The following is a 13,877-nucleotide window of genomic DNA, read 5'->3' on the forward strand; positions in this document are numbered from 1 at the left end:
CAATGTAGAGAATCGTAACGAAAAGAGACATCCGCAATAGAGGACAACAGAGAAGAACCGAAATTTCTCGGCTGATACATTGAGCTCAACAGCTTAAAAAGAATGTACTGTGTAAATAAATGTTCTGGTAAAAGAATAAAAAAATACCTACCTACTTCCAATTCTTAAAAAAAAACACAAAAAACAAAAACAATACCAAAAATATCTAAAATCTGGGGTCGTAATGACCGTGTTTACGTGCGTACGACTTTCAATAGAGCCAGTCTTACAGCCGTAAAACCAGTGTCTGGGACAGTCGCTCAAGGGTCTTGTGTAGGCAGTGTGTACGTATACAACACGGCCACAAGCCTTGTTGTAACACAGTAGGACTTAACCTTTGCTAGTGGGCCGTGTTGTATACGCGGTTGTACATTTATTACAGTGTAGTGAACTCTAATCCATCACAGTAAGTTGTTGAATAAGAAGTTCCAATCATAGTTTGTAGTTCCTCTGTTGAAATTCCGTTTTGCTCAGATGGTGCTGTTTATTGTGGCTGATCGATTTCCTTAGATTCTTCTCCTTTCAATTGTATATCAACCAATGTTTCATCTTTTTTAAGTACTCAAGCTGCTTAAGTAACACCAAACGTTGTAGCTCAGGCAAGGTCAAATCTTTAGTTTCCTCAGTTTCAATTAATTTAAGTTTTTTCTTTGCTTGTTTAACGTTTGTTCCTGTTACTTTACGTTGTTCAGCAGTTGAATCTTGCGTTTTTCCTTGTCGATTCTCAGTTGTTTTTGTCCGAGCTAGTTTCAAAGTTGGTGGAATCCACCGAAGAGTCAAAAGAAACACTGTTTTCATTCTGAGTCTCTTCAGTCCCCGCAGTAACAGCACCTGAAAACGTAAAGTTTTTTATTACAAGCATAGTTCTGAAAAAAATTAACACAAAGTATACCAGTACAATATGAAGAAAAATGAGAGTTTATTTATCATGACAACAAGATCAAATAACTGTTATAAAAGGCAAAATTATTTTTTAAGCAGTTTTAACTGAACTTACCTTTTAAACGCACAATAGCTGGGTTGTCGGTGTCACCTTCAATAAAATTAAGTAACTCCTCTTCCCATGGTTTCAAGATAACTTTCTTGTTGCCAGTCTTGTTAGTATCTGCCTTTGACTTCACTCTACTCTTCATATTATTGAATTTTTTCAAGATTTGGCTTGAGTCGAGATGCAATCCCAATTCATTATCGATTCGATTTTGAATCTCTTCAATGGCTCTGTTTCTTTTGTTTTTGATACTTGTTATATTACTCTTTTTCAAAATAACTGGATATTCCTTTATAATCGAAATAAAAGAAGCCTGGTTTTCAAGTTGTGGGTTATTCCCTTTATCACAAGCCATCACTTGTTTTGTTGTAACTCGTGAGACAACTAAAACAACAATGCGAATGTGGACGCTGAATATTAGCGTTATCTGCTCGATATCTGGACAAGTTGCAACACGTCTGTCTAGCACAAGATAGGGAAAGGGAACTGTGAGCACTTGCTCCATTTGACAGAGCAAGTCCTCTGGCCCAATATTGACTTTTTATTTACATCGAATCAGAGCACTTACTCGTGTTAGAAGGAGTTACTCCTCACTACCTGAGCATCTGCTACGGAGCATGTACTCCAACTTTATTCACTTCACCAATTGTGTAATCATGTGTTATTTTTAAATCGAGAAAAGTTTTTTTTTATGTGGCCGGAAGCTACCACATGGTATGTAAGTATAGTGTCCAGACATACGAATTTATGGTTACGTAAGATTTGCGTATTTATTAAACTTAATGTTTGTTTTTACACAATTTATTCATTTGTTAAAAAATTATATTAAATTCATTTGCATTATTTTCAAATGTATTTTTATCCGCAATGGATATAAGATTCACGTTATTAACCTTTCACAATCGTCCTACGAACAAAACAGTATAAGGTTTTAGTGTATAAAAATGACAAATAATGAATTTTGGAATATTGAAAGTGAAACTACTTTTCTTGCAAGGTAGTAAAAAGTTATGGTTAGGTGAATTTACAATATTTGTTTGTTTTTTCAACTCGCATATCCTATAAATGGCCAGAGGCATTCGTGATTGGACCATTTAAAATTTGATATTTTAGTGATAGGTGCTACATTGAGGAATGTTTTTTGTATGTGTTTGGTGCGAGCACCAGAGGTGCTGCCGTATCCCACACTGACGACCGGAATGGAACACTCCAAGTGGACTTCCCTTAAAGTGGTATCATCCTCGACGGGTAGGGTACGATAAGCGGACCCGGTTTTTTATATCGAAATTGGCAAACGATATTACTTTTAATCATAACCATCGATATAATCAATCGATACTGATTAATTATTTTGAACTATTAACTTAAAATAATCTATATCAACAGCTGTAAACACTCTAAAATAATACACGTAGGATAATATTTCAATTTTACATAAGTAATTCTGATTATTAAAAATGGCAGGCAATTTTATAAAACAACACGTTACTTTTTCATGGCTTCAACATGTTGGACTCGTACCCAAAAACTCATTATGTGAAATTTGTGGGAAAGAAAACAACTGTAACTGTGAGAGGAGCAAATATGGTTGTCTTCAGTTTTCCTAATTTTGGTTATAATAATTTGTTTGATCATTGTAAATATTAAATTCATATTTTAATTTAAAACATATGATTGTTATTGAGGACTGTAGCTACTTTTATATCGATTGATAGTCTAGGATTTGAGATGCGAATATTAGGTATCAATGACTATATTCTTAGATATAAAAAAAAAAAACCGGGTCCGCTTATCGTACCCTACCCGTCCTCGACACTCTAGCTAAGTAGATCTCAGCAATTTCTTGTCTGTTTCTTTAACTTAATTATGCACATAGAAATTTCCAGGTTTTTCTGAGGACAAAAATGGATTTATGCGCTATATTAAAATATTATATAATTATATAATATTTAAGGACATCACAATTCAATGCATTTACATGTTTTGGTACAATGAAGGGGGAGGGGCTTTAATAAGCGTTCTACACTCTTCAGTTGTTATTGTTGTGAAACGATTCAGTATAGCCTATTAATAAAAAGTTTGATATTTTATAATAATTGTACATTAACAAGAATAACACATTACGATAACTAAGGCCACTAAAAATTAGCAAAAAAAAATTACAAAATCAACTTGAACATAGACTTACATGTCAGGGATACTTCACAATACTTATAGCTCGCCCGGATAGCAGGAGCAAGCGCTTTTTTTGAAATAGAGGAAAGGATTCTTCTCAGACAGGAGCATTTTTTGCAGTAAAAAATTCAAAAGATGGTCTGTTGGACAGTGTACTGGTATTCTATTCTTCGATTTCTTTACTTTATTGTTGTTTCACTGTTTACATTGAATACTATTATAGTTAATAATAAGTTGAAGTCATATTTGAAGTTAAATAAATGGTAATATTGAACTCGTCTTTTTTATAAAAACAATTCAAGCATTCAATAAAACAACCGAGTAACGAGTGTAGGCCACTTATTAAAGTCTACCCACAATGAATTTTAGTGTACTAAAAATTAACTGCAGGGCATCAAAGTTTTTGATATTATAAATCAAATTTCAACAATAGTTATTTTTAAAAACATTCATTGGTGGTATTATTGATTTATTGTGTTGCCTATCACAATTTGATATACAACACACTTCTAAATTCATGCATGTAGACCTATACACTATACTTTGAAAACAACAGTGTGCACTTACCATTAGTACACAACATTATAAAGTGTTTAAAAATTAAGTGTCTTTGGAATATTAATTTTTAATTAGACTCATACACCTGATGTTACAAAATTATGGTTTATATCAGTCACATGGTGTATTATTTTCTACCCAAAATTAAATTGCCCTTCGTGCATTAAAAGATAATTTCAAGGAACATAGAATATTTACCATTGATTATAACAGTAGAATATTTACCATTGATTATAACAGTGGACGGCAAACCTTTCCAGTCAATGAGCCAACATAGCATTTATAATTCTTTTCTACCAAGCCCCAAGGAATACTGGGTCAAATAAAGTACAGAACATGAAAATAATATCCATTTATTGCCCACAAACATACATTTATTTACAGATCAAAGTCAGTTTTAAGCTGTTAAATTACATCGGAGCTCATAGCTTCAACTCTTTTCATCACTGTAATATTTAAAAGCTGATCAGATTTAATAGCAGTCATAATCTCTTATTTGTTTTTTAAAGTTATCAAATAATGTATTTGCAACTTCTAAAAATGCTAGTTTTAATCAACTCATCATCTTGGTGGTTTCCTATGTTGGGCAATAACCTTGGAAACCCAGAACGACGCCTCGGTGGCCGTCTTGTTCTTGTTGAATGTCTTAAAAAAATGTTGACTGAGTATTTAGTTGAGATTTCAACTGCATCACATTTCTCTTCTCAGTGTTGAAATTCATTGGATAGTCCTTTTTCAATTCCACTATGAATGGTCTTGAAATGGCGCTCATCATATTCTTTCTTTTTAGCTGATACCCTCGTATTACAAAGCAAACGTACGCATTTATCTTTTACTTGTGTAAAAAAGTAATCGGTTTCCCACTGTATGTGAAAAATAATAGATTTTGGCTTTATGCTTGATTTAGCCATACTAAAAACAAACAAGGAAAGAGCTTAAACGTGAAGGTATAACACACGGCACAGACATAATTATAAGTAATAATAATATAAAGACAATTTATTTCCATTACATTGTATTGATTTTCATTTATATTATTTTGTATTTGACACCTGTTCTTAAACTTGATGTTTATGAATAAAGCTTTCTGTATTCTATATTCTATTTTGCATATCCTCACTCTGGCAATTCGAGTGACAACAGCTGACTGTATACTATTAGAACGTAGTGGCTACAGTCGGTAAGTGCCACCATAAGCAGTATTTCCAAACCCAAGCATGGCTATACAAGCAGTATTTTCCAACCCAAGCATGGCTATGGGCTACCCCGTGAGCCACCAATGGCTCACAATCGATTGTTTGGTGACCATTGGATTAAACAAAATCAGATTGATGAGCTCAAAATCTAAAGATTTTGCACTGCAATACTTTATTCCTCCTTAACTCCTTACCCTACCCTTCCTTCCTTACTTTATTCCTTTTTTGCTTTACTTAATGTATAGTGGAAAAGTAAAGCCTGCTTATTTGGCTAGACCATAGAAAAATTAGTTAATTGCATGAGTATTTTTCCTTTACAAAGTTTTATTTATTCCAGCGATGTTAGGGCACGAGTGAAGGCCCAAAGAGGAGCTCTGTTTGACCAATTACGATCTTTGCAAAATGAAGATTGTGTTGAGGAATGCTCTGTCCCAGTTGATTGAAAAGTGACCTCAATGAACTTCAACTGTCACGCACATTGCCAGACACGTAAGTTGACCTAATTTTAATAATTGATAAAAGTGCGTATTTTAATCAGTTCATTCATCCTTTTATTAAGACCCCAGTAAACAATGTGTAATAATGTACGAAACAGAGTGTAGTGACTCACTGTCCAGGCGCACTAACTCTCTGGTATGAAGTGTTCAATGCAACACAAACACATATAATAATGTACAAAACAGAGTGTTGTCACTCACTGTCCAGGCGCACTAACTCTCTGGTATGAAGTGTTCAATGCAACAACACAAACACATATAATAATGTACAAAACAGAGTGTTGTCACTCACTGTCCAGGCGCACTAACTCTCTCTGGTATGAAGTGTTCAATGCAACACAAGCACATGTAATAATATACGAAACAGAGTGTTGTCACTCACTGTCCAGGCGTACTAACTCTCTGGTATGAAGTGTTCAATGCAACACAAGCACATGTTACGAAACAGAGTGTGACTCACTTCTTGTACTACCTACCTGAGCGCACTAACTCTCTGGTATGAATGAAGTGTCTAATAAGTGGAGTGAAGGTCCACTGAGGTAAACTAATAGAACCCATCTATAAAACAAATACCTCATAAACTTCAGAATCACATAAGTTTTTTACGTTTTATCATTAGAAACAATCTAGACAAACTATTTGACAGTAAAAATATAATTGATAAGTAAAACAACAACAAAGAGATGAATGGTAGGCTAAACAAAATTGTTTTGGTTAAGTTATTGCAACTGGATATTTTGAAAAGGACATAAATTTTAATATCTAGGGCAATGTGAATTTTAATACTGGATTAAATGCGGTTGTTAGCTTGCGAATGATCTTGTTCCTGGGCCTGTATAATGTTACAAGTGTGTGAGTCTACCTCAGGGGGTTAACATCAACACTGCTTGGAAACCAATCTCGTTTTAATTCAAAACTAGACAAAAATTGTATGGAGGAGGGTTTTAGAGAAAAGGGTCATATTATACTGATCAATTTGTTTTTATACCGATCACAGCCAACCTTTGCAAATTTGACCAGTATAATGAGCCCCAGGGGCAAAATTAATACGCCATGCTGCAAAGTGCTGAAAACTGAGAAATAAGTTCTAATCATTTTGTTTTCACGTTTTGTAAATACATGACAGTTAGGAACCAAAATCACTGTTAATTGTTCTTAGTGAAATCTGGATAGGGACTGATGAAATCTGATTTATACAATATTCCTGGCTATAATTTGTTTACCCAGTGCAATGACAAGTATAGAGCTGGAGGTGTTTTGTCAGGGAAGATATCGTTACCAGTAAGCTAGATGTAAACATGACCACTGGTAATTTTATTTTATTGGATTTTAAATTAGGAAACTGTAACTATCAGTTATGTTGTGTGTATAGATTACATAGTTTCTCTTGAGAGCGCTTATGTAACCGAATTGCAACAAACCATTGTAAAAATTAATAAAAGCTCTTTTTACGTGGGGGACGTTAATATTGATATTTTTGGATACTATTTCACCTCATGTTCAAAGACTATTTAAGTCTAATGTATAATAATGGTTTTATGTCTTTTATCAACACTCCAACTAGAATAAGCTTGACTTCCAAAAACCTGTATTGACCACATTTTGTTAAGTGTCGAAATATTGATTGTTTTCAAAGCGCAAGTTTTTTTATATTGACTTAACGGACCACTGCTTTAGTTGCCTTAAAAATGTAATTACAATGGAAAATTAAATAATAATCCTGATTTTAAAAATATTCTCTATAATACGATTAATAAACCAGTAATAAATATGAAGCTTTTTGAGCAGAGAGTCAGAGATGTAGACCCTAATCAGTTTCTTAATGTTAGTGATGTGAATATTTGTTTTGAAAGTTTTATCACTGTGCTTAAATAACTGTAAAAGCAATATTAAAAATTCCAATATTAAATTGTTTAAAGCCAAACTAATTAGTCCTTGGATTAATACAAATATTTTATATAAGTTGAAAAAGAAAAAGAACTTATATAAAACTCTAAAAAAAGGACCTTATGATTTAAATTTTCGTACATATTACAATAAGTATTGTCAAAGGCTGAAAAGTGAAATAGAACTAACAAAAAACGTGTACTTTGCAAATAAGATAAAAAATTGTAATGGTGATTCGGCTCAGCAATGGAAGGTTATTAACGGGTTGACCCGGGTCGTCTTCAAACAAGTCGGTAGATAAGATAGAGCTAGATAACGGGGACATCGTAACGGAACCCATCAAAGTTGCAGACCATATCAAACAACTATCTAGTTTCAGTGCAGTCTGATAACAGCAACTAATCAGACAGTTTCAGACAGCTAATCAGTTACACCGACAAAATCTATCCGCAATCTTTCTTCATTCCTCCTACTAATGAAATTTTGAAGTTCTAAATATAATCCGTTCTTTAAAAAACAAGAAGTCATCGGGTTTTGACGGAATTACAGTTTCAGATTTAGTCAAAAACATATCCAATTTTATTGCTCCCATTTTAAACTCACATAATAAATATTAGTTTCAGTACCGGTATTTTTCCTGAGCTTTTGAAATCTAGGGTTGTGATTCCGATTCTAAAATCGGGAAAGTCCATAAGAGTTGATAACCTAAGACCAATAAGTTTACTTTCAGTTTTTTCTAAAATCATCGAAAAAATCATCAGAAAAAATTTAATTGCTTATCTTAATTTCAATGAATTTTTTTGATCCGAAACCAATTTGGCTTCACAAAAAAATAAATCTACTGAAGATGCCCTAATCCAATTCACGAACAAAAATTTACAGTAGTATAAATATGGGTCAGAAGACCCACAGGGCTCTTTATCGATTTTAAGAAGGCATTTGACCTTGTACCCCACTGAATACTTTTGGACAAAATGGAGGACGCAGGGGTGAGGGGCGTGGCTTTGGACTGGTTCGGGAGTTTCCTCGCCGGCCGTACCCAGCGGGTGCGGGTGGGGAATCACCTGAGGCCGGCCACTGCCGGTCACCAGAGGGGTTCCACAGGGCTCCGTCATCTCTGCTACCCTCTTTTTGATTTTTATAAATGATCTTTTTGAAACAAGGCTTCGGTGGGAGTGTAAGTGCATTTGCCGATGATATTGCGCTTTTATACTCAAAACCTGATCCAACACGAACTATATTTGGTTATTGATAGTGACCTTTCATTGTTGAGTTTGTGGTGCAAAGAAAACATGATGCAAGTAAATGTGAAGAAGGACTAAAGCGGCCCCATACACTAGACGTGCCAATGCACCCCGTGCAAGCACAACGTGCCAAAATTCGAAGAAACGTGCCAGTGTGTGGAGGTCTCCGTGCTAAGCACGCCGTGCATTGCATGGCACGATTGGCAATCAAGATCGGTTTGATTTTCGGTGTGCCGTGCCACTTGCCGCCGTGCCACCCTGCAAGTGTGTGGGCCAGTCCCGTGCCACGTGCTGAGAGTGGAGTGTCTTTTGAGGTTTATTTTTCGTTTCTCATCGCAGCAAATACTCTCCCTATATTTACCATGTCGACTGCTGACACAAATTTTTCTCTCTCCTAATTTCTTACCATTATTACCAGAAATCACCATTGTTTGTGACGAGTGAAGTGTAAAGAGTAACTCAAATAAAAGACTAAAACAAAATGCGTATTTAGACCTTGTGGAACTGTGCAAAAACTGTGGTGCCTGATTAAGTCTTTTAGTAGTCTCATATCAGAATACATTTCTCCCTCTTTTAACGAATTTTTCGTCCATTAATATAGTCTTCTTCTCTTCTTCACTTTTCTATCGTCATGAATCGCACCCAATCAACAATACTGTTAACGCTTTATGTTTAGTTACAAGAGGCATAGTAGTAGAATATTACAGCACGACAATACTACACAATATCACAATAACACAACCAACTTCTAGCACGTCACGGGACCTGACTAAACTGTCAGTGTGTGGGGCACAAAGTGCCATGCCAAGCACGGCGTGCCAGTATAAAAAAACTGCACGGCGTGCAATGCACGTCTAGTGTATGGGGCCGCTTAAGTTTATTAACTTTGACAAACGAGGCTTTGACTTGCCTTTACCTTTGGTATACCACGATGTAGATTGTAATTTAAATCCATGTGTTTGCCAATCTTTAGAAAAAGTTGATAGTTTTAGATACTTAGGTGTGATTATTGATAATAAGTTTAATTTGGAATATACACATAAATTACCCTGCATAGTAAGCTTAGATCTACTGTTAGAACATTCTATTTTTTGAAAAATTTTTTGTGATGTCACCCTTAATGAAAACCATTTATTTTGCTTTAATTGATTCAAAAATTCAGTATGGCATAACGTGTTGGGGAGGATCTTTTAATTACTTGATTAAAAAAATTAGAAACAACACAAAATTTTTTATTAAGAATAATATTGAATAAAAATAAAAGAGAGGAGTTCTTTTCCCCTTTTTAATTTCTTAAAAATATTGCCTGTGCAACATCTTTATGTATTCAAAGTTTTAAAAATCTTTTACGTAAGAAGTGGGAACAGAGGTACTTTAACACTGCTTTCAACAACTAGAAGTAATTACCAACTAAACTTTTAGATTACCCAAAGTAAATAAATCAATTTTCAGGTTATCCTTTGCCTATGTTGCTCCCAAATTTTTTAATCAATTACCAATTAATGTAAAAGAAAATAATAATTTAAATAAATTTTGTAAATCTGTAAAAAGCTGGCTCTTTGAAAAAGTATGGTTTAAGTTAAGTTTCGTTTTTTTTTGGGTAGATAGTAAGTATTAGTATGTTAGATTTTACAATAAGTGCAGACGTCACTGAGCTATTTTTGTGTTTTTATGTTGGACTGGACTCATTTTTGTTTCCCTGTAAAGAAACTGTACGTTTAAATAAGTAATGCTGCCACGCAACTTGTTTATTGTGGTAGTATATGATTCCTGATTTAAATTGTGTCTGTAATATGTATTTATGAAAAGGAATAAAATCATTTACTTCATTCTCTTGTGAAATGTATTTGTTTTCTTCTCGCTGTTTAATCTGATAAAATTATACAAAGCATGGGTTCAAGGATTGCTAATTGAAGCACAGTGTGTTTTAATTTTTTTTAAATCTACATTATTAAAATAATTGTATTTTCACTTTTTGTACAGTTGTGATGAAGCAGAAATGATGGACCCTGCCGATAACGAGCCTCTTTCCCAGCTTGCAGCTTCTGACAGAGGTAATGAGAAAGTGTTGTAGTTATCAGTAAACTTTTAAGCAATACTAATTAAAGAATAGTGACCTTAGGGTCTCAAGTTTTTCTGCTGCAAAAGGAGACTTTTTTTTGTCATCTCTACAAAGACACTTATTGTTAAACATTTCCAGAATGGTGTAAAACAATTGAAGCACTATTAATTTTTGTTTTCGTGAATTAGCCAAACTTAGTCAGAACATTTCGAATACATTTTTGTCTCAATTTATTAATTTTACATTTGAACAAGTAGTATAACTGCAATAGAAATGTGACAATTAAATGAAAAATTAAATTCTGTCCTTACGTAAATGTCAAACATCAGGGAAAGGAAAGTTATTAGGTATACACGAATGTTTAAGTCGACACAGAGATTAAAAACTAAGGAGCTTAAAATAAGTGGGTAGCGATGAATCGTCACTGGATTTCTCGCATATCGCTAGGGACGAAATTTGCTAGACCCTGCACTTTATGGGATTTCCCCCCCCCCCCCCCCCCACCCCCCCCCCCCCCCACCCCCCCCCCCCCCCACCCCCCCCCCCCCCCACCCCCCCCCCCCCCCACCCCCCCCCCCCCCCACCCCATGAATATAAATGATCATGGCTTTCACGTAAAAGCCAAACTTACGCTTAGGATTTTACACTTGAAGAAGAGAGCAGATTATCAGTTACTCGAAACGTCGTGTCTCTTATGTAAAACATAGCGGTTCTAAAACCATAATTCTGGTATGATCTCATATCGAACATCGTTAATAGATTATGGAACTTTAAAGCATACAGTAGTGAGATTTATATTCCCAGTAGATATTATTAATAAAAAGGTATAACTTGAGGAGAAGACGTCGTTTAAACAAGTTTTCCGGGTATTAAATAATCCTATTCACTTTCTTACTGTCAACAAGAAATAAAGTAAATAGGTTCTATGAGCAAATCTAACCACCTGTCTTACAAGACACCAACTTCAACAGAATGTTTTAACAACCAAAAACGCAAAGTAAAGCATTTCTGGTTACCCACTATACAAATACAATCTGCTAGAATTCTACATTTTTGCCTTTAATTTTGATCTTTTGGCCCGAAAACCAAGAGACGTTTTTATGGACTAAAAGGAACCTACATTGTTTAGCAAGTTTCAATTTTCCAGAACCTTTCTATTAAGAGGTATCGCACAGGCAAAGCCAATTAAACGTTACGAATCATCCATTACCACAGATTGTATGTTACCAAAGATTAAACATAGAAGAACGTGAAATTAAAAACCATCCACTTATTTAATGCAATTCTCTAATCTCATTTATGCACACAAAAAAAAAAACATTGAGATTGTACTTCAATATTTGTGTGGTAATAGCCTTACAATTATTAAGATAGTATAATTGCTTCCACATGTAAGAATTGTCTCTGTAGTTTCCCACAGTAGGATGCTATAATCGACAAGGGATAAAGACTGTACGAAGCAACGCATTTTGATACACTAGTGGCCTAAAAACTGTAACAAAATCATTGATATTGTACTAATGGAAATGGTAGTTTCTTTTAGATGTGTAATTACTGCTTGCTAATAACGATTGAATATTAATCTAAGAATTGATTGGCAATATTATAATTTGCTCTTTAAACAGCTTGATCAATCACTTAATCCATTTTGCGTAATACTTCACCTCATTTCCTTTTGAGGGAAGTTGTTGATGAACCTCATTGACATTCAGGCTTCTGCATCCATGTGACAACCCACATGTTTCCTGTAGTCTTTATTAGTCATGAAAGTACAATTAATTCTCAGATCTTAACACATCAAAATTATCTGCCACTTATCAATTTGTGTTAAATGTATAATTTAATAATTCTCGTACTATTACAGCCTTTAAAAATTATCACTCTTGCTCCGAAATTCTCAGAGGAAAGTCAGAGGTGGAAGCGAATAGTAGTAATATAAAAACCATTCCAATTCGATCTCGGCAGTATTCTGTATCAATTTGAAGGCGGAAAATCGCTTTAATAATTTCCTATCAACATGGACGGCATACAATCAAAACCCACGTACGCCCAATATATATTAAGCACGCACTGTAAAAGGGCAGCCGTAACAGTTTAATAAAGCCATGCTGCTGCCCACCTTACTGCGATTAGATATCGACTCTGTTTAATTGAGCCTTTTGGAAAATTGGTAATGAGCGCGATCGGTCGACAGTTTCCAACATCTGATGTGGCTCCAGTAGCCGTGGCGGAGCAGGTGGTTGCGGCTGCAGGAATGCAGATACTGCTGCGTGGGTGAACCACTCCCTCGAGGTTGACTATCAAGCCGGTGGTAGAGGTGTGTCCTGTAATAAGAGGATTTGGTGCAGTCTGGGTATGCTCGGTGGGGACTCGATAAAGATACTGCGAACCAAGTAATTTTCCAGGGATGCAGAGCGTTAATCCTTAAGTCAGATATACGTCTAAGAAGCCTTTACAAATCAACTTGTAGAGACTTGTTCAAGGAATCCACGTTGCAGAGATATTTATAGAAAAAATATCGGACAATAAATGTCACCCCCAGTCTGACCATTTTTCTAGATTTTACTTCATCGCTGCCTTTGGATTGTGAGATTATTGAGGAGCAGATATAGCCTAATCTCATCTTTTCCATAATTATTAGCATAATGTTTTAGGCAATTGAGATAACGTTAAATATAAGATCAGTAAGTTGAATTTCGATATATATCATATAAAACTACAAAAGGGTATAGTGTTCAATGAACTAATTAGTGCACGATTCTAGAATTAAACTCGTATGCTTGTTTTTTGTACTCTATGTGACTAGATTACACTCTGAAGAGCTATTTTACCAGGGCCCAAAAAAGAGATTTTCATTCCTCATTTTACAAATATGTCATTTAAAATAGGGTATTACTGAAGATCTTAGGAGGGTTGAGAAGTTTAACAAAGTCTTTGGAGCAACAACAGGTGACTACTAGCTTATTAGCGGATTACTAGCCTACCTGAGTAAGGAGGGTCGCTTGCAAGGACAAGATCTATCAGAAACCCACCTCTCGACAGCGCTCTTACTTTTCATTTGGGATATCTGCCTAAGTTTGGGATTGGTATCGGCAACATTGCAACGCTATGGCAAGCATCTGTCCGTTTTATCGCAGGCTCGCAGGTTTACGTCCTAAAGGCCATCCCACATTCTTTTTTGGCTTATAATCCACAGACAAAAGACAGTAAAGTAATGCTGAAAATAATATA

This window comes from Homalodisca vitripennis, chromosome 8, assembly GCF_021130785.1.
Source record: "Homalodisca vitripennis isolate AUS2020 chromosome 8, UT_GWSS_2.1, whole genome shotgun sequence".
Lineage (NCBI taxonomy): Eukaryota > Metazoa > Arthropoda > Insecta > Hemiptera > Cicadellidae > Homalodisca > Homalodisca vitripennis.